Below are 27376 nucleotides of genomic sequence, written 5' to 3'. Positions count from 1 at the left end.
GCATGTACTCACTATCCCTGCATACACGTACCTGCCCATTTAAAGCACCGATTGTCCCTATGTGACGGTGCACCTCCAAAACCTTGTTATTATCTGATCCACGAGCGACAAAGCACACCACCCGCTTTTACTTTCTGCCGGCTTTTATTGTCTCTTCCTGCCCCTGCCTGTGGCGTTTGTCCGGTGTCACGTGATCTGAAACTCCCAAACTTCCTGTTCCCAGGTGACCTACCTCTAGGTAGTCCTTACAGGTACAAGGAGAACGAACTCCGAGTGTGAGATCTGCGACTTCAACCTGTGCCTTGCCCACCCTGACAGCTCCTCCCAAGCTGCCTGCCCCGCCCCCACAGCAAAGTACACCTCAGGAAGCAGACACCTGCAGACAGGGAAGCCACAGTGCTCAGACACAGCCAGAGATCCACAGCCAGACCCTCTACAGGGCCCCCGGGCAGATATGCAGCACCGAAGACCCGCCTTTTAGAGCACTGTCTGCAAGCAGGCGATCGACTCGGAGGCAGAGGACAGCCGCACGTGCCCGCACCTCGGAGCTAGAGAAGAACGAGGATTACCGGGCAAGACACAGGTAACAGAAAGTCACTGTGAGGGTGGAGGGGGAGTGAACGGAGCAGCAGAGGGGAACGGAGAGGAAACGGGGGCGTGGGCGCTGGCGAGGAGGGGACAGACATTGAATAGAGAGCGGGGGGGGGGCAGGGGGTGCAGAATGACTGGTCGCCGGTGGCCAATGCAGATAATGAAAGGACTCCAGGGGAATGAGACTTAGAGCACCGGAGAGTGAAGGGATGAGGAGTGTCGTGGGGACAGTTTGAATGTGGCCAAAAAGAGCGGGCGGGGGTGGGGGGTTGGTAGATACTGAGAGCGGGCTCACGAGGCTATAGACAGCTGGCTGGGGCAACATTGTGCATTTGTGAGACGAGAGAGAGAGGGGGCGAGGGCGGGCTCAGACCAAGAGTAAGGTGTCATGTGGGAGACAGGGGAGTATAGATTGAGAGAGGAGTGATGGGGGGCGGGAACAGTTTTAGTCCAGACTACTCGCTATCAATGCCCCGCTCCCACAATCCTTTTTCAGAGTATCAGATTGGGGGGCCGAGACTTCAAGTAGCGCTCAGCGTGTGGGGCAGAGTGAGATGTCAGCAGAGAGGCACAGTGAGCGAGATGACTGTGACCACGTGACTGGGGGGCAATGTACTGAGCATGCTGGCGAGTAGGACCGCCACAGAGGGCACGCGGGTGTGCCCGGTGATGAAATGGTCCGGCCGCCTAGGCATGTCCAGGGAGGGGCCTGGGTTAGCACATCGTGCCCCCTGGGATATAATTGGGCACCCCATTATCCTAAACTATGATTACCATGCGTGTGTGCGCTCACGTCATGCCACCGGCACCATTGCATAAATCCGTGTCAGTGTGGAGTGTGCCGAAAAGCATCACTTCCTCGTGTGTTGTGCTCTGGAGGTGCACCCGTTCAGTGCTAGTTTATAGGAAACTTTCTCGCCCGACGACTCCGGAGTTGTAATGCTTTTTCTGTCAGCCTTTTAGATCTCGGTGGAAAGAGTGTTATTTTGCATAACTCTCTTTTCCAAACAGGGAAGTTCCTTTCGGTGACTGCCTGGCGAATTGTAGTGGGTCATATGCAAAGTGACCCAAACCTCCGGCAGATGTGCCCTCTAATTGGGCAGGGCAGCGGGGGCTGTTGGCAGAAACTTTAGAATTCATTTTTAGTTTGGTTTCTGTCTGGTTCTAAAAGAACCTTTGCAAAATTACATCAAATATCACAACATTACATTTCATTAAAATCCTCATTTTCATAACCTTAGTTAAAAATTACCATTAAATGTGCTAAAAGACTACAAATACATAATAATAATACAATCAGTGGGTGGAACATTAAAATATAACCTGTCTTGGTCGCCCAGGCTAATACTATGGCAATAGTACGCCATACCCAATGAAGGTCTATATGGAGACTTTCGGACTCAGAGTTCGGACGTAAGTCCCAAAACTCAATTGTACTTATAGGCTCAAACTCCCGAGCATGTTTCCCAAGTAGACGCAAATGAGTAGAGCCAAAGCAGCACACTCCTCAAAAACATGTTTCGGGGTGTCACGCTTCCCTTCAGTGTTACAAATACGGCACACCCTATCTTTTTACAGTGTTTTCAGTATTGCCCCTTTGAGAACTAGCAACGGTAACTGATTTGTCCGCAATGGGCGGCTCAGACTTTGGCAAAGGTAGGTTTGCGCGCGTAGGAAACAATGGGTAACATTAGCAACATGACAGTAGGTGCGTAATGTAAACAAATGAAGGTCATTATTTGCCCAGTACCATCTTTTAATCTTTTCCCTAAAAATGGCCCCTAAAATAAGGTAATTGGTACCCTGAATACAGGAGACCACCCATTTTTGTGAAATAACTGTACATTCAATGCAGTAAACTCACATACCATCTTATTTTCACCAATCGAGCTATGCCTGCAGCCAACAACTGGCATTTCAGGTTCAACTTAGCTGTGATAAAAAGCTCCCCTCTTCTAATGTACAGTTGGTCTTTTAATGACATCAGTCCCAGCTATACGCGCAGATACTGCATCATGGTAGATGGAACCTTCCAGAATATCAAGCCAATCCAAATCCTGCACCACGATTGCATCGAAATCATATAAAATTGCGGGGCAGAAGCTTTGCTTATATAAAACTATCACCGAGCGAAAATCTTGTGTTGCCTGCAAACTTCGTCAGCCTTTCTCGTTTTAGGCTCTCTTACATGGAACACATTCTTACCTTCGCTCATATCTAGACCTAAATGTGGATATTTTTCCACATAATCGAACGCCCTCAGACTTGTCACCAAAATAGGCGGATTCACTTTCTTGCCGAGACTAACATAATTTTGGTGTTATCCATGTTTATCGCTAAATCATCTGAATCGCAAACTGCGCATGCCGCGAAACGTGTGATTAAACGTCAGCATAGAGCATGCAAGGAAAAGCCTCCCCAGCCATATTGGGGCGGCACCCTGGTCCACCCAGGGAATTCTGGGCTAAGTCTGCCAAATATGAATAGGACAGCAGGGGGGCCAGCCCACATCCCTGTTTGACCCCCCAGCCCTATTGATCGGAGCATATGCACACACATCGGCCATTTGGATGCAGGCCCACCTTTCCATTTTCAGCCATAATCGGAAAGGTGGGGCTCCCCCAAATGGCTGTGTGTGCTTAAATGGCTTCAGAAGAACTCAGGGGGGGGGGCGAGTTCGGCTAGACGACGCTGGTACATGCATACACTCGGATCAATTGGGGGGTCAAACAGGGTTTCGTCTTTGCCGTTTTGCTGCGAATGTTACAAAGTTGCAAGAATAGCCTGGTGGCTGTCATACTCGCAGTGTTCAGCCGAGGCTACTACCGATGTGAAAGTGCTCTACACTACACAGTAGACCGTATAACGGACCAATATCTATTGGCTACTGAATGTCGACATTGCAAAGTAGAGAAGGAGCGAGAAACATTAAAACACCCTCTGTTGCCTTATTGGGATTTAACCCATCAGAGCAATGTTTATATGTGGAGATGTTTTCGTGTGCAATAGAACACTATCAATTGAAGAATGTTGGGCGGTTTTAATAAGTGGTGAAAATGTACATTTGGTCTTAGCTAATATACATTTTTAAATATGATATTTTAGGAGAAATCAATTATTTATGCTATGTTTAGAGGAAGTAATTGTGTTGATGTATTTGAAGACTGGTTCTGATTTTGATGGATCTTAAACTGTTGATCTTTAAACTGGTGTTTTATGTACCGAATTAGCTAAAAGGTTTGTGCTGAACCAGTGCTTATACATTAATAAAAATATATATACCATCCTGGGGCTAACGCTCCATGCAGAGTTCTATTGCCTGCTGTGTTGTGCAGTGATGCAATGTTGCCCTGTGTTTACTTTCAGACGGGAGGTAAGAGAGGTAAGGGGCAGGTTTACCCTAGCAGTGAGGCTGCCAACTTTGAAACCAGATGGTTCAAGTTCTGATTCAGACTTCCTGGTGTGACTAAAACTGTTTGATCTTGGGCACGTCACTTTATCTCCATGTTAAATCCTAAACTGTCGAACTTGGGAGCACTTGGAGACAAACTGGAGACAGGTACATAGGAACGTTACACCAAAACGATTGGCGAGGAGAGGTATGTTCCTGTAAATACAGTAGCCAGAATTAAAATCGTTATCTTCATATATCAGTCTGCAAAATAACCATATTGGCCAGTCTTTAAAGTTAACAAATAAACTGCTTTATGCTTACGATCGATGCATTTTAAAGCCGTTATAGATTTGTTGGTTAAGGAAACCAGCATAGGGAGGTGATTTGTCCGAGACCACAACCAGTGGCCAAGTGTTGAAGTCAGGATTGGCAACCTATTCACTGTAACTCTTCATTTCCTCTTCTTCCTCTCTGCTCCCCCCCCCCAGCTTCCCTTTTGTTTGCTCTCCTCACCTGCATCCGTGGTTGTTTGGGTAGGCTGTGTGCAGGAACAGTGGGCACGCGCCTGTTGATCAGCGCGGCTGTTGGTGGCACGCAGTCTGGGTGGATTGGAGGCTGGATGTGGGGTTATGCCTGCAACAGGTAGTTTGGGGATGCATGATATGATACGATTAGGTTATTTATAACGCGCTTAATACCCAGAGGTTGATAAGCGCGGACCCCGGGATCAAACCTGCGTTGCTCTGTGTTGTCTTGCTTCCACGGCGAGCACGGTGCCCCAGAGCTATCCTCCCGACAGAGGGCTAGGGTGGAGGATATGTGCCTTTAGGGGTGTGTGTGTGAGATGAAAGATTTGTGATGGGCCTGTGCAAGCCTTGAAGGGGTTGGGGGGAGCACCTGTGTGGGAGTGGGTGGAGTTGTAGAATGTGTCTCTGGTGGGGGGGGGGAGTGAGAAGGTGTGCGAGTGGATGAGGATGGTGCGGGTCAACCTGTCTGTGGGGTTAATGGGATTGGTGGGTGCATGGAGTCCAGAGATGTTCTTGTGGTGCCTTTTAATTGTACTGTGGTGCGTTTATACATTCCGTAAGATCAGGTGGAGCTTGTCTTTGATGTTGCTGCGTCATGTGATCGTCTGTGGGGAAGAAAAGCCAGCTACCTTCGTAGACTATTCTAGGCACTATGGACAGGCTACCCTCAGGTCAACCCAGTGCAATAGACTGGCTGTCCTACTACACCTTCTGGGCGAAACAGACGGGCTACCGTAGGGTCTAGGAAAAGGGGATTCTCGAAGCACAATAAACTGGTTACCTTTATAGTCTTTCTACGTCTTCCACGTTCTTCACACGCTAACCAAAGAGGTCGCCTAAGTGCGATATCAAGGATACCCGTTTATCGCTGCTGTGCGCTAGACTGGTTCCCCTAAGTAGTTAGAAGTGCAAAGGAGCGTTGCCACGCTCTAGCTGTGAGCGTTTCTGAGCGGTCTAAACATTATATGGCCTAAATGCTGTAATGCCGATGTTTGATCATGGTGACTGGTTTTGAGTAAGCAGGGAGAGCCACTGCAATAATGGCTGGCATCCGCCGGTGGGTTTGTGTATGAGAGGTTATCATTGAGGGTGGGCATCTGTGAGAGACGGGTTACTTGTGAGGAATGCACAACTAATACAATTTCCAAGTTGATGATGTGTTATTCTTCATTTTGCGTTAGATCATTGTGGCAAATCTAGTCTTGAACTCTTTTGTAGGTAAAACCAGTGTGGCTAATCCACTACAAATGCCCACCTGCTTCCTCGTGTCGCCAACCCTGCTTGCGTGTCATTATTGGCACTGCCTCCTCTTGCACGATGTCGTGATTGCAAATCCCTTCCCTGTTCATCAATACTGCACGTTCTGCTCCGGGACCTATATTGTCTCTAACTGGCGGCCATGTTTGCTGAAGAAATGATTGCTTTAGCCAAGGTACCTGGAACGCATGCCTTTCGAGTGGAGCCGTTGGATAAGCAAGTGAAACCCTTCTGGGTAGCTACAGTGTTCTGCCTGGCTGGGGGTGGAGGGGCATCCCAAGCAGTTTACTGGCTGCAGTGAATGCAAATGTATGTTAATGTTAGTGCGCGGTACAAATATCCTTTAACATTATCACCACCAGAGTGGTCCCCTGGTGCTCTGGCGGATCTGAAACAAAAGGGGGGTAAGGTTGGGGCTTGTTAGTAGGACGTTTGGAGAAGAGCAAGGGAGCTGTGAAGTACTGTTGGCAGCTTCAGTTCGGTTAACCGCGTTTGGCGAGCTTATTGGTGTGGTATTCGGTTCTGAGTTCGTCCTGTGCGGTTGTGTGAGGGTCTGTGTGGTGCACTTGTTCTAGCGGTTTGGTGAAGTGCGTGCGGGTTACTGCGGTTTTAAGAAGTGTGGTTGGGGTGCCTGCTTTGCGGATTGTCAATTGCCCAAGACTACCGACATTCTCACATTGCAGTGCGTGCTGCACTGTCTGTTTGGGAGGGATGGGGATGGGTCCGATCAGAAAGGATGGGCCTCTGATGAGACTGAGCACTCCAGCTCTAGGAGCGGCACTAGCATATATACACCCCTGAAACTTGAGCAGGCGCACTGTCGTTGCTCTCGGGTCGCCGACCTTGTTTTTGTACCCGCCTTTACCTTCAAAAGCCACACTATCTGCACCGTTGCCAAGTGTGCACCCACTCAGGACCACGGCCTACCCGAAGTGGGGTCCAGTGCCGGCCATTGCGGCCGCACAACCAGATGCAGGCCCAGATCACGTGCACGCGGCCGCCTGGCTCTGAAGTGCGCTGCTGTGAATGGTTCTGCGCGGGCGCGAGCGCGCGCGCTCCCAGCGGCCCAGGCACAGCAGAATTAGTTACGCATTGATTTTCCAGAACCAGAATGGCTGGTTGCGCTCACTACCTGCTGGGATCACGCTGGTGGCGTTCCCGGCGGATTTGCATCTTTTTTAATTGAATTCTGTTCTGTTATTCTTTCGTAGTAAAGCACCTTCCTGCCATTATTATGGATTCGAAGCACTGTAGGGGCGAATGGCCCTTTGGAAGAGGGAAGTCTTAAGGCATTTAATACAAGGTGCGTTATATGGCATGCAACTTTGTTAACAACAACAAATCAGTGTATGTTAACAAGCATTGGCAGTGAGGCTCCACTTACTGCAAAGCTAAAGCACGGATCGACAATAAAGTGTGGTGACATAGATTGTATTAACAAAATATTGTCATAGTTCGAATTCTTGGGACTGTATCCAGTGGCAACTAGCGGAGTGAGCCCACGCCGGGCGCATGCGCTCTTTCCCCAGACCAGCCTTGACGCCCGCCTGGAATTCGGGCTGGCTCTGCTCACTCCAGGGCTGATATGTTGAGCAGCACAATCCAGACGAGGGGAATGCGGATGGACTTGTCTTTTTTTAAGTTCACCAAGCTGGCTGATGATCGCCTGTCTGATGCGAAAGAAAGTGTACAGGTTTGTGTATTTGCGTCACATCGTGCACAGCATAGTGCATGCCTATGTACACACACGTGAAAGTAGTGCAAACCATAGGACAGTTTGCAGAAATAGCAAGTAGAGCGCTTCGCATGTGAAATCAGGTGCACGAGAAGGCTTTGCTTCTGCCTGCTTCTGAAAAATGAGTAGAAGTGATAAAGTGATGTCCGGTGAGAAAAGTTGGCAGTAATTTGCCTTTTGGGGTTCAACAATGTGCTTACTGTGCAGTTACTTTTGTGACCGAAGACACAATGTGCCAGATTCTCAAACCTGAGTGCATGAACAAATCGGGTGACGTGCTCTTTTTTCATGTGCGTGCATTGCTGAAATGCACGGGTCATCTTATTCTCAGTGGTGATCTGTGCATTTCAGGAGGGGCTTGACAGTGGTGCAAAGATGCGTACATTCGTGTCGGGAGCACGCTCCCAGCCCCTAGTGGTTGCTGGGAGCGCATTTCAACGAGACGGGCTGTTGAAGCCCTGGCGCTGTGAAATGATTGAGGTGGTGGAGTGCAGTGAACGCTTTTTAATCCCTGTTTGGGGGATCGAAACTGTGGCTGTCGCACTTAAAGGAGAATCATGACTGTTACATTTGCGTGTCGGAGTTCCCTGTGAGGGAAGGGAGCTCCGGTACCTTGTATAAGGCCGCAGAGCCTGGCCGGATCCAAAGATACGTCAGGTCGTTGTAACTGGTGGCTCGAGACTTGCCGGAAGTTCCGCCCCCGGCTCTTTATTTGCGCACCATTTTCCACCATGCGCAGTGACGTGGTGCATGCATAATATTCCTCTTTTCTTTAATGTAAAATATGCATAAGCACTTCAACTTTCACATAGTCCATAATTTTACTAACTCAAGTTAATCATCAGCACACAGTCTCTTAGCTTACCCGGGGGCCTCAGGGATGTATTCAAGCTTGTCTGCCTTGAACTTTTACTGCTGAGGGAGATTCTCCCTGTGGAGGACATTACTCCACAACATAGGGTCCAACAAATCGTGGCTCGTGCCACTTTCTAGAAAAGCTACGGATCAACACTGTACCTCCAGCAAAGAGTTCAGGTGCTGATAATAATTTTGAAAGTCTGCTTGCTGAATATTCATTGAATTAATTTCCTAGCAATTTCATAGTGCTCAGGGTATCGCTTCTACTCCTCAATGGAGGAGTTAAATGCATTCTCATTCATCTTCCTGTCAGTAATTCGTGGGTGTGAGGTGGTGGTCAGACCCGGGCTGATTCCTTAAGGCATCTAGAGCTAGGGGTAGGCAATATAGCCATCCCTTCTTCAGTGTCAATGTAAGCTTGGCAACTCTTTCCTTTAGGAGGCAATTGAGTCTCTCAAATATCCTGTTGGCCTGCAGGTGATGAGCAGAAGAAAACCTGTGCTTAATATTCATCAATAATCCTATTTGTTCAAATACTTAACAAAATGTGGCCCATTATCGGATCTCAGCACCTCACACACTCCCCATCTAGGAAAGACTTCTCATACTAAAAACATTGCTGCGCAAGTGGCATCAGGGTGTATACAAGGACCTGCTTCAACCCACCTAACTGTATCAATTACATACTTGCAGCATGTCAACATAATCCATATGTAAATGCTGAAAAGGACCGTTTGATCGAGGGGTTCCTCCTCTAATCGTTCGCAGTGTATGCCCAGCAGTAAACCTTTGACATACAATGCAATTTACTACATAAAATGCAATGTGTTCTAACAGGTTCGGAACGAAACAGTCTTCTGCAATTGCTGCAGTGAGACTCTCCCTAGTTACATGTGCGGGGGAGTGCAGCTGTTGAAGCGTTAGCTTTAACAATGCTGCTGGCATTACTGGCTTTCCAGTGCTGTCTTGTCGCCAGAATGCTTCTGTGGGGGATAAAGAACACCCCCTTTGTTTCCGTAATTCATGCCCGTCCTGCGATGCACTGCCTTGAATCTCCATTAACTGAACTCTTGATAAATGATTAAATCCTTCATTTATTACCATAATCGTAACCACTTTCTCCAACCCCTTTGGCCTCTGCGGCTTTGTTTCTGCACGAAATAAAGTCAGTTTGCTTAGTATGCGCTGTGCATTTAACTATCGCTATGGCTACTGGGAGTTGTAGTGCCTTAATAAGCCTGTCTAATAATGATGTGTGCTGCACTGAGTGCCATCCACATGGAGGTAGATTCTCCTCTTCCAACATGCTAGCCCTGTGTGTACGGTTGACGTCACATATGCAGAGTCACTGTACACCGTCACTTCATGCCCTTCGTGTTTCTCGAGCATAACAATAAGTGCTACCAATTCTGCCGCTTGTGCTGAAAAGTGAGACGGTTGTCTTGCACTTGCAACAACCTCAAATTCTCTGTTTGCTCTATGCGTTACTACAGCTGTGCCAGAATGTCTTTCTCCACTTGTCTGATCAATTTTCGAAGAATAAAGAGATTCTCCCCTCCTGCCAGTTAACGCACAGTATGTCATCAAAAACTCCTCATAGTTTGCGCAATCATGCACATTCTCGCCCTCTGCCACTGGCTCTGCCACGAAGTTGGCAGGATTCACTATTTTACACCTGACAATTTTAATCGCTGGATTCGATCTAATCACTTCATATACAGAAGCTCTCTGAGATGTCAGTGTACCCTTAGGTTTCTCTGAAATGGCAAATCAAGCATGCTCCACAAAAACCTCATAGAACAACCCATTACAATATGTGTAGATTTCTCAATTGCGAATGTGGCGGCTGCCAATAACTGTTTGCAAGGAAAATGCCCTTTTTTTTCAATTCTTCAAATCCTCCCTCCATTCCTTCAGTCCATTCAATTTTTTTCCTTATTCATCTGTGCTTTCCTCAAAGCCTGCAAAAGTTATCTTGTGCACGAACTATAATCAAACACCCATGTTTTCATGGCATAGTCCCAGAAACTGTTGCATCTGCTTCACCGTATGCGGTTTTGACGTTTTCATAATCGCCTCAGCTCTTTCAGGCGTTCTCTTCTTTCCCTCATGGGAAATCAACTTGCCTATGTACAACACCTCTTCTTGACAATACTGTAGTTTCTCTTTGTCTACCTTGTATCCTTCGTTTGCTAGAATTAGTCATCAATTGAATCGAGTCTTGTTTATACTCCTCTTCTGTTGTGCTACAAATCAACATGTCATCTACGTACTGCATCACCCTGCTTTTCAAATCAATATTGCCTAGGTCAATCTGTAGGACTCTATTACAGATCGATGGAGACTCATAGTACCCTTGAGACAGCCTTGTGTATTTCAGACGGGTTTGACGGAAAGTAAATTAAGTCAAGTCTTGTGAATTTTTGTGCAACGGGATTCAGAAAAACACATTTTTCAAGTCAATCACTGTGAAAATATTGCGCTTCTACTGGGATACTGCATAGTATCGTCGGTGGATTAGGAACTAAAGGAAACTCTGCCTCTAATGTCTGGATAATCGTTCTCATGTCTTGTATGAATCTCCACGACCCTCACTTTAATGTCTTGATAGGGGGTACCGTGGTATTGCACGATGACTCTGACGGTACCAGAATACCCTGCCCCATTAGTGCTAAATTAGTCTAAAAAATGCCCTCATCTGCCTCTCGAGACATTGGGTATTGTCTCACTTGAGGTAAAATCGCTCCTGGTTTCAGCTTGATTTTAGCCTCCCCTACTCCCTTGTAGTAGGCCTACATCATAAGGGCCTTTAGTCCATAAAATGCTTGGCACTCTCTCCAAGTCTTCCTCAAAAAATGCTGTGCGCGGTCGCATTATCGCCATGCACTGTGGGATCTCCCTTTTCTCTATTCTGATCCAATACATAATGCTCATAAAGGACAGCACTTCATCATCTGATGGGTAGTCTTTAAACATATCGTTGTCAGTGATGCCAGTCAATCTGCACCCTTCCCCAATGGCAATCACTGTTGTCCATGGCCGACCTTCATCTGTTCCTTCGAGCATTGCCATTTCCTCTCGTACTATGGCGGCATCTAATTCTAGGGGGACAGTCTGTCCCCCCTCTTCATCCATAGGTACCTGTGGTCTAAACAAAAATTCATCAGATATCCTCATAGTCTTTTCCACTAAGCCAGGTAGCCATGTTAACAGAAGGCTCACTCCATAAAGAAAAACTTTGGGTTCTATTGGCACACCTCGCAGAGCCATTAGCCCTGTAAATGCCAATATAAACTCGCCCACATTCATATAGTGTATCCAAGGAGTTGAGCACACCATAGCTTTGTCAGTAAAAGAAGTTGTCATGTTAAGTTTTGTCATTAAGTCCCTTCCCAAAATATTAACTGGTGCCTGCCACGAATACAACAATGGAACAGACATATCACACTCTCCTATCGAGACTGGTAATTTGTCAGTAAAAGGAACTCGACTTGTAGCTCCAGAGAATCCTTGAGCATTCATGGCATTTCCCGAAATTGGATATTTTCCCTCTCGTATACATGAATGAGTTGCACCAGTGTCTACTAAAAACAAAAAAAGATTTGCCTCCTATCGTCACCTCAACCCTTGGTTCCTCTTGCAGGGGGGGGGGTTTGGTGTCACGGATAGTACTGAACGCATCAAGTCACCCTGTGAGCTGTCATATTGTGGATATATGCATTCCCCTGTACCTGTGAAAGGATTCCCTCCCACCACAGTATCACCCCCCTATTCTTGGTGTCAGTAATTGTCCTGTGTTTGCATTCTGCTGTATATGCATGGGGGCATGCTGCGACTGCCCTTGCGGTAGATTCACTGGTGTTTGCTGTAACTGTTGTGGTTGCTTTGTCTACTGCACTTGTGATTGATACACTGTCTGATCTTGGACAAATCCTTCCCAAGCTTGTGAGCTATATGCTGGAGGATAAGCTGCCCCCCCCTCTTGAGAACTGACCATTTTGTATATACCCTTGGCTTCCACATGTGCACGCAATGTGCCCTTTCATCCCACGTGTCCAGCATATAGGAGGACCTTGTCTGACTAGTCCCCCTTTTTTGAACCCTCCATATTTTGATTCTCATTTTGTACATTCTGAAATCCACCCCTTCCTCTATAACCTGTGCCTCTTCCTCGTGGTATAAACCCATTCCCTCCTTGGTCCATTGGGCGCTGATTATTCACCTGCGATGTACCCACTACTTGCTGTGCTCCTGTCCCTTCTCTGCTTGTCAATACAGCCCCTTCTATGGCATACTTTGACAATTTCTTCTGGACCAACTTGGCTTCGTCAATCTTTCTAGCATCCTCTTTCTTCCTGTTTTTCTCCTGCATCAGTCGACGGTGATGCACTATAGTTAACTGTATTTCAGGCCACGGTTTTGCTTCCATTCTCACTTGCTTCTTTAGTTGCATCTGTACCTGCTCAGGCAATCCCTGACATAAAATGTGGTAAAATACTGCCACTCTCTTTCCCCACGGTTCGCGATTCAAGAATCCAGCGTTCCTGAATATAAGCGAGCAGATCTTCATCGTCTTTCCTCTTACGTGTCATAATTGCACCCACGTCTGATACACCGGAATACTGAACTTGTCAAGTAGTTCCCCCTTCTCACCTGAGTTCGATCTTTGCTGGATTTCTTGATGGATGCCTTCTTGCGGACGGATCGAGTCTTGAATAAGGCTGCACGAGTCTCTTCCGACTCCAGCGTGCGTTCAAAGTTCCGGGATGCAAAGATCCAAGAATCCTGGAAATTTACAGAGTGCGCTACTAGCACACGAGTCCAGGAATCAAGAAAGGAAGGAAAGGGACTAGGAATGGGTTTGGCTGGAAAGAAGCAAGGAAAACAATACCGTGAGCTACAGAGCACAAGTCTGTTCGCTACTTCGCAATAGGATTGAGACGCGCAAAGCCGCGGTCTATTAATAGAACACGCTACGTTCAAGCTGTAGAGCGAGGAAGGTGTTTCACAGTGGAGGACCATGTTGGGAGTACAAGGGAGTGTAAGCCCCGTTGAGACAAGGACCAGGAATTCCAAAAGGGGCGTGTTCTGTAGTTCATGACAGCATGCCTCCTCCGAAGACCCGTTCCTCCGGGTTTGCCTGCGTGTATAAGGTGAAATCTTCTGAGCAGTCGAGGGGCCTTGAGATTAGAAAGTGGTTCCCAGGTTCTTTCACTAGGAGGATATCCTTTTCATTCAACCAGGTATTGAAGCTGACCCAGTTTATACCTGGAGTCACATATTCGGGATACTTCATATTCCAATTGGTTGTCGACCAGCAGAGGAGGAGGTCGGCAGGATTTCCTGGAGGATTGGGTGTAGGGTTTTAATAAGGATGTGTGAAATACTGGGTGAATTTTCTTCCAGGAGTCTGGTAGTCTGATCCGGTATGAAACTGGATTGATAATTTCCTTGATGGGGAAATGGACCATACTACCGCGGGGCCAACTTGTTTGGCCGTAGATGTCGGGGTAGTAATTTCGAGAAAAACCAGACTTGATCACCAATTGCATAAAAATCTGCATACCTCTTAGTCTGTGTTCTGGCCCTCTTTAAGTTTTCTTTGGCCTCCTGGTGTACGTTGATGAGGGTTTCTATCCAGGAGTCGACAGTAGGTACTGGTGTAGGATGAGGGAGAACAGAGGGTAGAACTGATGGATGGAAACCTTGGCTACAATAAAATGGACTGGTCTTAAGTGCTGAATGATCGGAATTGTTGTAGGCGAATTCAGCCACGGGTATTAGGAGCGACCAGTTATCCTGAACCTTGGTGGCGAAACATTGAAGATACTGCTCCAGGGTCTGATAAGCACGTTCTGTGGCCCTGTTGGTTTGGGGATGAGAACCAGATGAGAGGGCGCGTTGGATTCCCAAAATGCGACGGATGTTTCCAGAATTGAGAGACGTATTGAGGTCCTCGATCAGATATGATCTTGGAAGGAAGTCCATGTAAACGGAATATGTGTTCCAGGAAGATTCCAGCAAGCTAGGACGAGGATGGTAGCTTACACAGGGGTGTAAAATGAGCCATATGAGTGAACAAGTCTATGGTAACCATGATGGTCGTGTATCCTCAGGAAGGTGGTAATTCCACAATGAAGTCTGTAGCAATGAATTCCCATGGCCTCGTTGGCAGGGTAGGTTGCAGTAGAAGACCCGCCGATCTCTTGTTATCATGTTTATTTTGAATGCAGATAGTACAAGTTTTGATGTACTGCTGTAGGTTGGTCTTCATTCCAGGCCACCAAAATTGTCTTTGTATGAGGTGGAGGGTGTCGGTTATGCCACGATGTCTGGAGTGAAGGGTATCATGACAGAGGTTTATTATTCTTTGTTGTAATTTCTGTGTGGGAATGACCAGTGCATTGTCCTTGAATAAATATCCTTCCTTAACTCTTAGGTTCCATGGATTCTTCCTTGAAATATGCTTCCATAGGTCAGAGGATTGGGTTTGCACTCGAATTTCTTCCAGGTGGTTGACTGCTTGAGCTACAAAGATCGTGTGGGGAAACATCTTAGGATAGGCCCTGTCTTCAGTAGTTACATAGTCAGGACGTCGAGATAAGGCGTCAGCAATCGGGTTTTGTGATCCGGGAACATGAGTGATTTGGAATTTGGTACTGGGCAAAGAAGTAGGCCCAACGCGATTGACAACTGTTCCTGCACTCCAACGACTGTAGAATTTGAAGATTCCGATGGTCAGTGTGGACCTGAACTGGATACCTAGCACCCAGAAGTAGATGTCGCCATTCAGTGAAGGCTCGGCAGATGGCTTACAGTTCCTTTTCCAGGACGGAGTAATGTGTCTCACTGGGAGTCAGGGTTCGCGAGAGGTAAGCAATGGGGTGTTCCCGTTTATCCTCAAGTTCCTGCTTCAAGACCGCTCTTATGGCGTAGTTAGAGGCATCCGTTTCCACTAGGAATGGCCGATTTATGTTGGGTTGGGCCAAGATGGGGGCTTGCGTGAACTCTGTCTTTAAACGTTGAAATGCCTTATCTTGAGGTGTAGACCAGATAAAGGGGGTGTCTTTCTTCAAGAGGGCAACGATTGGCTGAACGATCTCGGAAAAGGTAGAAATGAACTTCCGGTAGAAGTTGGCAAGCCCCAGGAAGGATTGAACTTGTTTCATGGACGTGGGAACGGGCCATGCCAGTATGGCCTTTACCTTTGAAGGGTCCATACCAATTCCTTCTGGGCTAAGGATGAATCCTAGGTAGTGAACAGAAGTAACGTGAAACAAGCATTTTCCGTGTTTGGCTAAAAGTTTGTGTTCACAGAGTCGTTGTAATACTGCCTTTACATGTTCTTCATGCTTTAGAGGATCCTTGGAAAAGATCAATATGTCATCCAGATAGACAATGACAAAGAGGAATAACATGTCAGAAAACACCCTATCCATAAAACGTTGAAAAACTGCAGGGGCATTAGCTAGTCCAAAGGGCATGACTAGATATTCATAGTGACCAAAGGGTGTTCTAAAGGCTGTTTTCCATTCGTCTCCTTCCTGGACACAGATCAAATTATAGGCACCCTGGAGATCCAACTTCGTGAATATTACGGCGCCTCTCACAGCTTCCAGGATATCCGAGATCAGGGGCAGTGGGTACCGATCTTTGAGGGTGCATTGATTTAAGCAACGATAGTCGAGGTAAGGTCTGAGTTCCTTGGTGTCCTTCTTGGGAACAAAGAACAACAAAGCACCCGCTGGAGATTTTGAGGGTCTGGTGGTGCCGTTTTCAAGTTTGGTATCCAGGTATTCTCGGAGGGCCTTTTTCTCTGGTTCAGAAAGGATGAACATTCCGCCGAAGGGAATCGCTGCTGAGGGATCTGTATCTATGGCACAGTCTTCAGGTCTGTGAGGGGGTAAGGTCTGGACTATGGCAGTTGAAAATACATCAGCATATCCCTGATAGACCTCTGGGACTTGTATGATATTGGAAACCATGAGTGGTGTTTGCTGGTCTCTTATTGGTTCTTTAGGGGGTGTCGAGGAGGGATCCAGGAATAGACAGTGGGACATACACAACTCTGAGCCTAGGAATAGTGATCCTGCTGTCCAATTGATGTACGGGTTGTGCTTCTGTAACCAGGGCATACCCAATACCATGGAATAATGAGCTGACTTAATGATGTTGAATGTAATCCGCTCTTGGTGATGGTTTATGGAAAGCTGGATCTCTTTTGTCTGCAGGCTTATGGGTCCTGAAGTGAGGGGTCTTCCGTCGATTGCTTTCACCGGCTGCATGGTGCTTCGTTCTTCGTACGGAATATGATGACTAACAACCCAGTCTTGATCAATGAAAATTCCCATAGCTCCGCAGTCTACCAAGGCCAGAATGGGATAGGTCTTATTCTTGGAGGGCGACAGGAAGGCCTGTAGTATCACCAAATTGTTTTGTCCAGGAGAGTTCAAGGATGGAATTGATGTGGAGCAAACATCTCTCTCCCGACGCTTTGCTCCATCCAGGATCGGGAGCCGGCGATTCCCGAACGCCGAGGAGGGGCTAGAGGACACTCCCTAACCAAGTGTTTGTCTGAGGCACAATACATGCACAACCCTGTATGAATCCTTCTCATCCTTTCTTGCGGGGATATAGGTCCACGGAAGGCTCCTATCTGCATGGGTTCTGGTTCAGAGACTGATCCTGGGTTTGTGTCTGTTTTGGTGGTACACTCAAAGGACAGCTTCGGAGGATTCTTCTTCTCTGCCTTCCTTTTCTGGATACGGAAATCTATTTGCATGGCAAGGTCCATTAGTGCCTGGAATGAGTTTGGGCGAGCCACTCTGGCCAACTCATGCTTAATCTCCTCATCCAGTCCTCTCCTGAAAAGGGGAAAACTCGCTTCAGGGGACCAATCAGCTTCCTTGACTAATTGCCTGAATCGGGTAACATAGGTGAGCATATCCTGGGATCCTTGCTGAAAGTCTAACAGGCGTTCCCGGGCACTATAGACCTGCTCTGGACGGTCAAACATGGTCCTAAGGGCTTGTATGAAGCCATCATAGTCATCTAGGAGAGCATCGCTGGAATTAATGAGGGGCGTAGCCCAGGTTAAGGCGTTGCCTGAAAGGTGGGAAATTATGAACCCCACCTTAGCCCTGGGAGTTGAAAAGTAGTAGGGCTTAAAAGTAAAGTGGACCAAACATGAATCCAGGAATCCGTGAAGGGTTTTTGCCGACCCATCGTATTTGTCCACTATGCCGCCCAGCAACACACTTTTTTTTGTGGCAGAATCACATGATTGAACTAATTGTTTGAAAGCAGAGTTTTCCACCTTTAGATTCTGCACCTCGGTTGATAGCTCTTGCATGCCACGCATCAGGTCCTGGACGGCCGCTTCCATTTCCATATCGAGTTCGGTCGGGTGGTGTCTCAAACTGTCAAGGAGTTTCCCACCCTCCCCCTTCTCACCTGAGTTCGATCTTTGCTGGATTTCTTGATCGATGCCTTCTTGCGGACGGATCGAGTCTTGAATAAGGCTGCACGAGTCTCTTCCGACTCCAGCGTGCGTTCAAAGTTCTGGGATGCAAAGATCCAGGAATCCGGGAAATTTACAGAGTGCACTACTAGCACACGAGTCCAGGAATCAAGAAAGGAAGGAAAGGGACTAGGAATGGGGTTGGCTGGAAAGAAGCAAGGAAAACCATACCGCGAGCTACGGAGCACACATCTGATCGCTACTTCGCAATAGCATTGAGACGCGCGGAGCCGCAGTCTATTAATAGAACACGCTACGTCCAAGGTGTAGAGCAAGGAAGGTGTTTCATAGTGGACGGCCATGTTGGGAGTACAAGGGAGTGTAAGCCCCGTTGAGACAAGGACCAGGAAGTCCAAAAGGGGCGTGTTCTGTAGTTCATGACAGTACTCTGAGAGCTCGCCAGACATCTGCTCTACAATTATTAAATGGCGCTCCATCTTGTGCCATGTTCTGTGCCATGATTTTTTAATATCCTGCTCTCATCCAAATGTCATCAGCTCTTTCCCCAAGAATGGCTGCTAGGAGACCCTTAATATCCCCTATTACCAAGTATTTTCTCCCATAATTTTTTTCTAACTCGTAAATCCATTTTCCCATACCAGCCATTAAACTGGGGAGTTTGCACCTTCAATTATCCGTATCCATCTGTGGCCACGGAATATACTGTGGCCTTGCTCCCCCTTTTTACAATAAGGGAAACTGCATAAATCTTGATTTGCAATCTGCTTCCATCGTCTGCCTATCCATGGTAGGGACAATGGTTCCTGATCGCCTCCTTCCTGGCAATGACCTTAACCTGTTTACATATGGCAGTGACTCCCCTCCCCCCGGCCCCCTCTCGTTATACAATCATCCTTTAGGGTGATCTGGACATGCTATTGGATCTGGCATCCTTTTTTTAGATTGCTCTAGATCAGACCATCTCACTTCTTGTCTACCTGCAGGCCTCCCTCGGGGGCACATGCACCTCCTCCCACTTCCCCATGGAAGAATTCTCTCTCCTCGTCTGACATATCTAGTCCCCAACTAGTATGGCTCTCATCCCCTTCACCTTTATCTAAAGTCAGTCTGCTTAAAGAAAAGGCTGTATGCTCAAGACTGAACGGATTATTCTCTTTGCTTCATGATTGAAGGACTAGGGTTTGCTCTCCCTTCCTTCGGCTTCCCGATTTGCAACCTTCTCTTGATGGGCTTTATCGCTCCTATCTCTGATGCTCCTTATATCGAAGTTCTCTTCTAAGGTTACTCTGGATGCCCTGACCTTGCTTCCTGCAGCTGGAGGAACTTCTCTATCCTGCCCCAGTGTATGGACTTGGCTCCATTAATTCCTTTGGAATGGGATCAATATCATGTCCCCTCTGTCTCCTCTTTGGTTCTATTTCTACATCGACTTGCTTCCTATCTTACTCTTTCCTCTTACTTTCTCATCTCACGTCTCCTCACCCCTGCTCTTCTTTCTACCTCTTCTTTGTCTTTGTATCCTTTTTCTCTTAATTTCTGCGCTTCCTTCTCTTCTCTTGCTTTCTTGCTTATCCCATTCTTCCATTGCTCTGCTTGTTGTCATAATTCCTTTGCTCCTCCGCCCTTTCTTCTTTCTTTTGCTGCTCCTCCTGATGCATCTGTTCTCTCCGCTGTCTGCTCTTCCTCTTATGCTTGTCTTCTTCCAATCTCCTCTCTTGTTCCCTGTCTTTTCTATCCTGTTAGTCTTGATCTTCCCTTTGACTAACTTCCTCAATGCTTTTCCCATCTAGCTTGAGTAATCTGTCCTCCCATCCATTCGTTCTGTATGAGCTTTACTTAATCAGCTTTACCCTTCTCTCCTTTCCATCTCTAAATCTCTTGTTTTATCTCTGTCGATACATTTGATCACTCACTTTTCTCTTCCCTGTTTTGTAAGACCTTTTAAAAATCTCCTCTTTTCTCTTAGTCTCCTCTGGAATATCATTACTACTGTGAGTAGGAGGTTGTCAGGACTTGATGGTCGTGTAGGCGATGAAACCTCCGTCCCCAAGTACCACACTAGCAATAGAATGAAACTGCTCGTGTCGTCCTTGAAGCCACAGGTGATGAATGCCGTCAACCAGAAGCCGGAACGCCAGATGGACCCCCTGACTGCTGCAAGGCAAAAGGTTATGTGAATGCAAGGTCTAATGTGAACAGAGTGTAAAAGAGAATCAAGAAAAAGGCTTACCCAATGTGGATGACAGTGGACCCAAAAAGGAATGATGGGGAAATATGGCAACCGGCAAGGATGTAAACCTGGATGGCACTCTGAAGGGTGAAGTCACCTGTTGCTGAGGAAACGAAGTATAGAGATCAAGAGAAACCAGATACTAGAACAGTCCGAGGGCAAGCGGTAAGAAACTCAGAATGGGAGGAATCCAATATCAATCCAATACACGATCCAAGGTCAGAAGGTAGTGGGCTGGTTAGTACAGGAGGACAATCCAAAGGCAGTTCCAGGAGAGAGTAGCTGAGGTCGAGTCCGGTGAAACACAGAGTCCAAGCAAAGGTACCAAGGTAGATCCAAGTGGAATTCCAAAAACAGTCCGGGGTCAAAATAGCAATATCCAGAATAATCCGTAGAGGGCTGTACAGGACGTAACAAAGTCAGCTGTGAAGCCTTCGTTGCTGATCAGCGTGTTCCTTTTGACTGCAATAACAGGTCACATGATGCAGTCACGTGAACGCTGATCGCATTCCATTGGTCATGTGCTTACCACCGCGCGCTGCCGTGCGCGACGAGTCTCCTGTTTTTGGTCATGTGGGAGACCGTGTGATGAGCACAATGGATATCGGGCTTTGCGGTGTCCGCGCTGCCCGAAACCAGCCGCAAGTCGCCACGGCAGTCGCCAGTGGGCGTAAAGGGAACGTCTCTGCAAACGTCCCGAATGCCAACCAGTGTCAACACCCCGCCGGCAACCATATGAGGGCATAAGTGTTCGGGTCAGTTTGGTGTCTTGGGAATTTTGTTGCATGTACAAGGGGGGGCGGGATACGTTTGGGCGTGACTGAGCCCCCCCCCCTCAATGGCCCACGACCCCGTGGGCTGGACGGGTTATCCCTATGGAAGGAGGCCACCAATCGAGGAGCGCGGACTTCAGAGGAAAACACCCAGGAGCGCTCCTCCGGACCATAACCTAGCCAATCCACAAGATACTGTAAGCGGCCTCTATGGATGCGGGAACCCAGAATAGCATTCACTTCATACTCGTCATGAGAGTCCACCGGGACAAGAGCAGTGGGGGAGACCATACGAGTCGGGACAGGGCATGGCTTTAGCAGGGAGGTATGAAAAACCAGGTGTAATTTCCAGGTAGCAGGGACACTGAGATGATAGGTCACAGGGTTCAGGATGCTAGAAATGCGATAGGGACCTATAAAGGGGGGCATGAGCTTTCGGCAAACAGGTATGCGTAAGTGACGTGTAGATAGCCAGACCCGGTCACCCACTTTATAACTAGGTGCGTCCGACCTCCTCTTGTCAGCAGCAGTCTTCATGGAGGCCTGGGCTTCCATAAGATGGAGGAGGGTCTGGGAATGGACTGCGGCGAGGTCTCAGGCACATTCATTAGTAGCAGGGTTACCAGTGAGGACAAAATCAGGAAAGGGTAGGGTACGTGGATGTTGCCCGTAAAGAGAATAGAAAGGGGAAAACCCTGTGGAAGAGTGAAAAGTGTTGTTGTATGCGAATTCCGCAATGCGAAGTGACTTGAGCCAAGTGTATTGGTATTGAAGCGTCAGACAGCGCAAATATTGTCCCAATGCCTGATTGACTCTCTATGTGTGGCCATCGCTCACAGGGTGATAAGCCAAGGAAAAGCAGGAATCAATGCCCAGGAGTTTAGTGAGAGCCAACCAGAAACGAGATGTAAATTGCGAACCAAGGTCTGACACAATTACATGGGGCAGTCCGAATAAGCAGAATACGGACTCAAAGAACATGCGGGCCTATGTTGGGGCAGTTGGTATTCCTTTACATGGTACGAACCGAGCCATTTTTGTGTATGAATCCACTATGACCCATATCGTGTTGTAACCTTGGATACATGGTAAATCTGTCACTAAATCCATGGAGACTGTATGCCAGGGTCTAGGAGGGATGGGCAGTGGCTGTAATAACCCCAAAGTGCGCCCTCTTCGTGTCTTGCATTGTGCACATATCGAACAGGTGTTCACAAAGGCTTCTACGTCTCGTCGCATTGATGGCCACCAGCACCAACGCTTCAATAAATCGAGAGTGCGTCATTGACCTGGATGACCATTAATAAGGTCATTATGTGACCATTCTAGTGCTTGATTACGGATATCGCAGGTGGGCAGAAGCAGTTTTCCCTGGACAAAGGGTGACCCCTCCCGAAAAACTGGGTCCCATTCGTTTAGGGCTTGGGGATGGTGGGTCACCCATTGACGGATGGCTGTCAGCATGGGTCTTGACGGGGTACAAGCGCATACAACTTGTCCCTGCTCTAGTAGAGTATCGGGGTAGGACGGGAGAGGAATCCCACCGGGTGAACGAGATAAGGCATCTGCCTTGCCGTGTACCTTCCCTGGTCTATGTCTGACGATAAAGTCATAGGCTGAAAAAAAGAGGTGCCAGCGAACCTGTCTACTATTGATACATTTCAATGAAGCCAGATCCTGTAGATTTTTATGATCGGTATACACCGTGGTCTGGTGTTTAGCCCCCAGGAGATGATGCCGCCAGACCTGAAAGGCATCTTTAATGGCAAGGAGTTCCTTCTCAGTGACCGTGTAATGTGTTTCGGTTTGTGTGAATTTCCTAGAATGATAAGCTACTGGATGCAGTAGGCCGGAGGTAGGGCAAGGCTGGGACAGAACTGCGCCCAAGGCGAACGAAGATGCATCCGCCTCTACGACAAACGGCAGTTCTGGGTCCGGATGTTGCAATACTGGGGCTGTGGTGAACAAAGTTTTCAGGGTCTCAAAAGCCGCTTGATGGTCTGTAGACCAAGTGAATGGAACTAAGGGGCTAGTTAAAGCCGTCAGAGGTGCCACGATAGAAGAAAAGTTAGCGATGAACCGTCGATAAAAGTTCGCAAACCCCAAGAAGGACTGTAAATGCTTGAGTGTAACAGGGACTGGCCAATCCAGGATAGCTTGCACTTTGGCTTGATTCATGGTTAATCCCCCAGGAGAGATATGAAACCCCAGGAATTCGATCTCATTAGTATGGAACATGCATTTCTCAGGCTTTGCGTATAGAGCATGATCTCTGAGTCGTGTGAGTACTTCCCTGACGTGAAGGATGTGTTCGTCAAGTGTACAAGAGAATATCAAAATGTCATCAAGATAAGCAACAACGTAAACGTCTGCAATGTCATTGAATACGTCGTTAATAAAAAGTTGAAAGGTAGCCGGGGCATTACATAGGCCAAAAGGCATGACGGTGTATTCATACAACCCCTGACGAGTGCAGAAAGCGGTTTTCCATTCGTCACCCGGGCGCATGCGAATCAGATTATATGCCCCCCGGAGATCTAATTTGGTGTATATCGAAGCATTGGTCAATTTGTCCAGTAATGTTGAAATAAGGGGTATGGGATAGCGATTCTTTATGGTAATGTCATTTAATTGCCTGTAGTCCACACATGGGCGCAGGTCGCCCTCCTTTTTGGGCACAAAAAATATGGGACTGGCTGCAGGCGAAGAGGAGGGCCTGATTTGGCCCAGGCGCAGTGCATGTTGGATATAGTCCTTCAGGGCTGCTTCCTCAGAGGGGGACAGTGAGTAAATACAACCCTTAGGGATAGATGCCCCTGGGATTAAGTCAATGGGACAATCGTAAGGCCTGTGAGGGGGGCAAAGTCTCAGCAGAGGACTTATCAAACACTTCGCGGAAATCATGATACACTGAGGGCACTCCGGTCATTACAGCCCCCACCATATGTGCTGATTCCATAGGAATGACCTCTTCTGCAGAACCCATGCTCAGACCCCCTAATGCCCTAGCGGGATTGAGAATCTCGTCTTCCTCTAATAAGCAAAAATGTTGGCAGACCTCAGACTCGAAAGTGACCTGTCCCGAACCCCAATCAATGAGAGGGTTGTGTTTCTTCAACCAGGGTATTCCCAGGATGACACCAAACTGGAGGGTGGAAATGAGATCGAATGACAGTGATTCCTTGTGGTTTCCCTGGATGATCACATCCATGGGGGCGGTCTGTTGTTTAATTGGGCCAGAAGTGAGCAAGGACCCGTCTACCGCCTGGACCAGTTCTGGGTGTAATTTGGTGAGCAATGGGAGGTTCATGGCCTTTGCTAATGCAATATCGATGAAACAACCAGTAGCCCCTGAATCTATAACGATGCGGACAGGGTGGGTGCAATCCCTAGTAGGGAGCAGCATAGCCTGGACGGTAACCGGTCTGATAGGGCCAAAGGTAGGTGCTTTTTGGGGGTTTTGAGCAAAACTCGTCCTGTCCCCCGTATTCAAGGACGAGTTTTCTGAAAACCCAGGGTCCCGGTTTTTTGGGCGTCGAGGGCATTCTTTGACATAATGCCCATTGAGTCCACAATAGAAGCACGCATTGTCGCTTCTTCTGCGCTCTCTCTCGGTCTGGGTGATTGGGCTACATAACCCTCCTATTTGCATGGGTTCTCCTGCGCTATTTGGAGGGGAAGGGGTGTGACTGATGGAAGCTCCTAACTCTGATCGGCGTTCAGCTTTACGTGCATCAACCTGAAGGGATAGGTCTACCAGTTCGGAGTATGTGGCCGGAAGGGAGGGGACCACTGAGAGCGCGTCCTTCATCGGGTTACCGAGACCCCTATAGAATACCACGGCTTTCTAATTTTCTGGCCATGATGGCTCAGCTGATAACTGATTAAAATGCGTGATTTATTCCATTAGGGTCTGTCTCCCTTGAGTCAGGTCCAAAAGCTCCAAATCCCTGGACTGGGCCCTATACCTGGTATCAAACACCTTAGCCATTTCATTCACCAGGAGTTTGAAATCGTAAAGAACCAGATGGTCATTTTCTAAGTAAGGGTTGGCCCATATAGCAGCTACCCCCGTAAGATGGGAAAGCAAAAAGGCAGCTTTGGTTGTTGAATCATGGAACACTTGGGGTCTGCAAAGGAAGTGGAGCTTACATTGATTGATGAAAGTGCGATACTTCTTTGGGTCGCCATGATATTTCTCAGGTGCGGCTAGAGGAAATGGTGTGGGAAGCAAGATAGGTGTCGGTGACATGGGAGGTATGGCTGGACCTGGGTTTTGGGGTATGGTGTCATTGAACTCAGCATCAATAGGTAATGGATTACGGGCACTTTGGAGGGTATCTAAACGGTGATGTATGGCAGCAGTGGCAGCCGCCATCTCCGTTCTGAGGGATGAGACTCCTTGCATTAATGCGGCCACGAGGTCCCCGGTGGAGGGTTCCATCATCCAAACGACCAGTAACGGCTTCAGTCTGTCAGGACTTGATGGTCGTGTAGACGATGAAACCTCAGTCCCCAAGTACCACACTAGCAATAGAATGAAACTGCTTGTGACGTCCTTGAAGCCACAGGTGATGAATGCCGTCAACCAGAAGCCGGAACGCCAGATGGACCCCCTGACCGCTGCAAGGCAAAAGGTTATGTGAATGCAAGGTGTAATGTGAACAGAGTGTAAAAGAGAATCAAGAAAAAGGCTTACCCAATGTGGATGACAGTGGACCCAAAAAGGAATGATGGGGAAATATGGCAACCGGCAAGGATGTAAACCTGGATGGCACTCTGAAGGGTGAAGTCACCTGTTGCTGAGGAAACGAAGTATAGAGATCAAGAGAGACCAGATACTAGAACAGTCCGACCGAGGGCAAGCGGTAAGAAACTCAGAATGGGAGGAATCCAATATCAATCCAATACACGATCCAAGGTCAGAAGGTAGCGGGCTGGTTAGTACAGGAGGACAATCCAAAGGCAGTTCCAGGAGAGAGTAGCTGAGGTCGAGTCCGGTGAAACACAGAGTCCAAGCAAAGGTACCAAGGGAGATCCAAGTGGAATTCCAAAAACAGTCCGGGTCAAAATAGCAATATCCAAAATAATCCGTAGAGAGCTGTACAGGACGTAACAAAGTCAGCTGTGAAGCGTTTGTTGCTGATCAGCGTGTCCTTTTGACTGCAATAACAGGTCACATGATGCAGTCACGTGAACGCTGATCGCGTTCCATTGGTCATGTGCTTACCACCGAGCGCTGCCGTGCGCGACGAGTCTCCTGTTTCTGGTCACGTGGGAGACCGTGTGATGAGCACAATGGATATCGGCCTTTGCGGTGTCCGCGCTGCCCGAAACCAGCCGCAAGTCGCCACGGTAGTCGCCAGTGGGCGTAAAGGGAACGTCTCTGCAAACGTCCCGAATGCCAACCAGTGTCAACACCCCGCCGGCAACCATATGAGGGCATAAGTGTTCGGGTCAGTTTGGTGTCTTGGGACTTTTGTTGCATGTACAAGGGGGGCGGTATACGTGTGGGCGTGACAGAGGTTCGTATATCGATTACTATACCCTGCCGTAGCTTTTAGTTCCTTTAACGGATACAATCATACGCCTTCCATGCTATCGCCTTTTACCTCAGGTGAGGCAAGGGGAGCAGAAGGCTCGACACTGTCCTCTTTGCATTGATTAAGCATCCCATCCTCAGGTATCGGATCCTCCCTCTCTCTTCCTGGTCCATTTTCCAAAGCTCTAAAATAGCTAACCCTTTCTCCAATTTCTTTCCCGTGTACGCAGCGTGCAAGTATGTGGTCATGTGTTGCAATACTGCTTTCGACAACTATCTCCCTTGTGGTCACGGCATGAACATTTTATCTGCCATGCCTTTTACCCATTCTGCACTGTACTGTTTGAGCTCTGGCATATGTTTTGGCAATGTCTTACATAAATGCATTCGAGGAGTAATATCTCCCATTGTGACGAATCTCAATTGACTGCCCATACTTACCAGTGTTTATACAATATACCTTTATGAAAACAACAAATATGAGTGCGCTCCAACAATCGCTGCTCAAACTATTTTTTCACTAATCTCAGTCTACCTCTAAGTCGGCACCGACAGTTTCTCTAGATAGACACTATGGGCCTCATTACGACCCAGGCGGTAAGTTTACGCCATGGTGGTTGGCGGACTTACCGCCCCATTCCGAGGTTGGCGGGGCGGTAAGTCCCCAATCCCCATTTACCCTTCCCCATTCCCATTTTTGCCCCATAGGGCATAATGGGAGTGGGGAAGGCGTTAATTACGCCACCGTAAATTACGGTGGCGTAATTAACAACAAGGTCCCTTAGCGCCATGGATTTTAACACCTGCTAAAAGCAGGTGTTAAATCCTCCATGGCGCTAAGGGACCTCGGAATCAGGCGATAAGGGTCGGCGCTGTTTACGCTGCCGTAAACCCCTTACCGCCTGGGTCGTAATGAGGCCCTATATCTTTTAAAACTTTTTTTCAATTCTCCTTACATAATTGTCGCTCTTGGACACCATAATATACC

At 47.8% G+C, this 27376-nt stretch overlaps 1 protein-coding gene across 1 annotated transcript in view; it reads left to right on the top strand.

The window, feature by feature from the left end:
* Window positions 1-370: 370 nt before the first annotated feature.
* Window positions 371-27376, top strand: part of RHOBTB2 (Rho related BTB domain containing 2) — a 314611-nt gene continuing 287605 nt past the window's right edge. Inside the window, exon 1 of the mRNA XM_069617690.1 lies at window positions 371-583. The gene's annotated coding sequence lies outside the window, so the exon portion shown is untranslated. The remainder of the gene's footprint in view (window positions 584-27376) is intronic.

The sequence above is a fragment of the Ambystoma mexicanum genome, chromosome 10 (genome assembly GCF_040938575.1).
Source record: "Ambystoma mexicanum isolate Mex_15411 chromosome 10, UKY_AmexF1_1, whole genome shotgun sequence".
NCBI classification, from domain to species: Eukaryota; Metazoa; Chordata; class Amphibia; order Caudata; family Ambystomatidae; genus Ambystoma; species Ambystoma mexicanum.
Note: the sequence above shows the minus strand (reverse complement) of the source record. Positions and strands in the feature narration are given on the sequence as shown.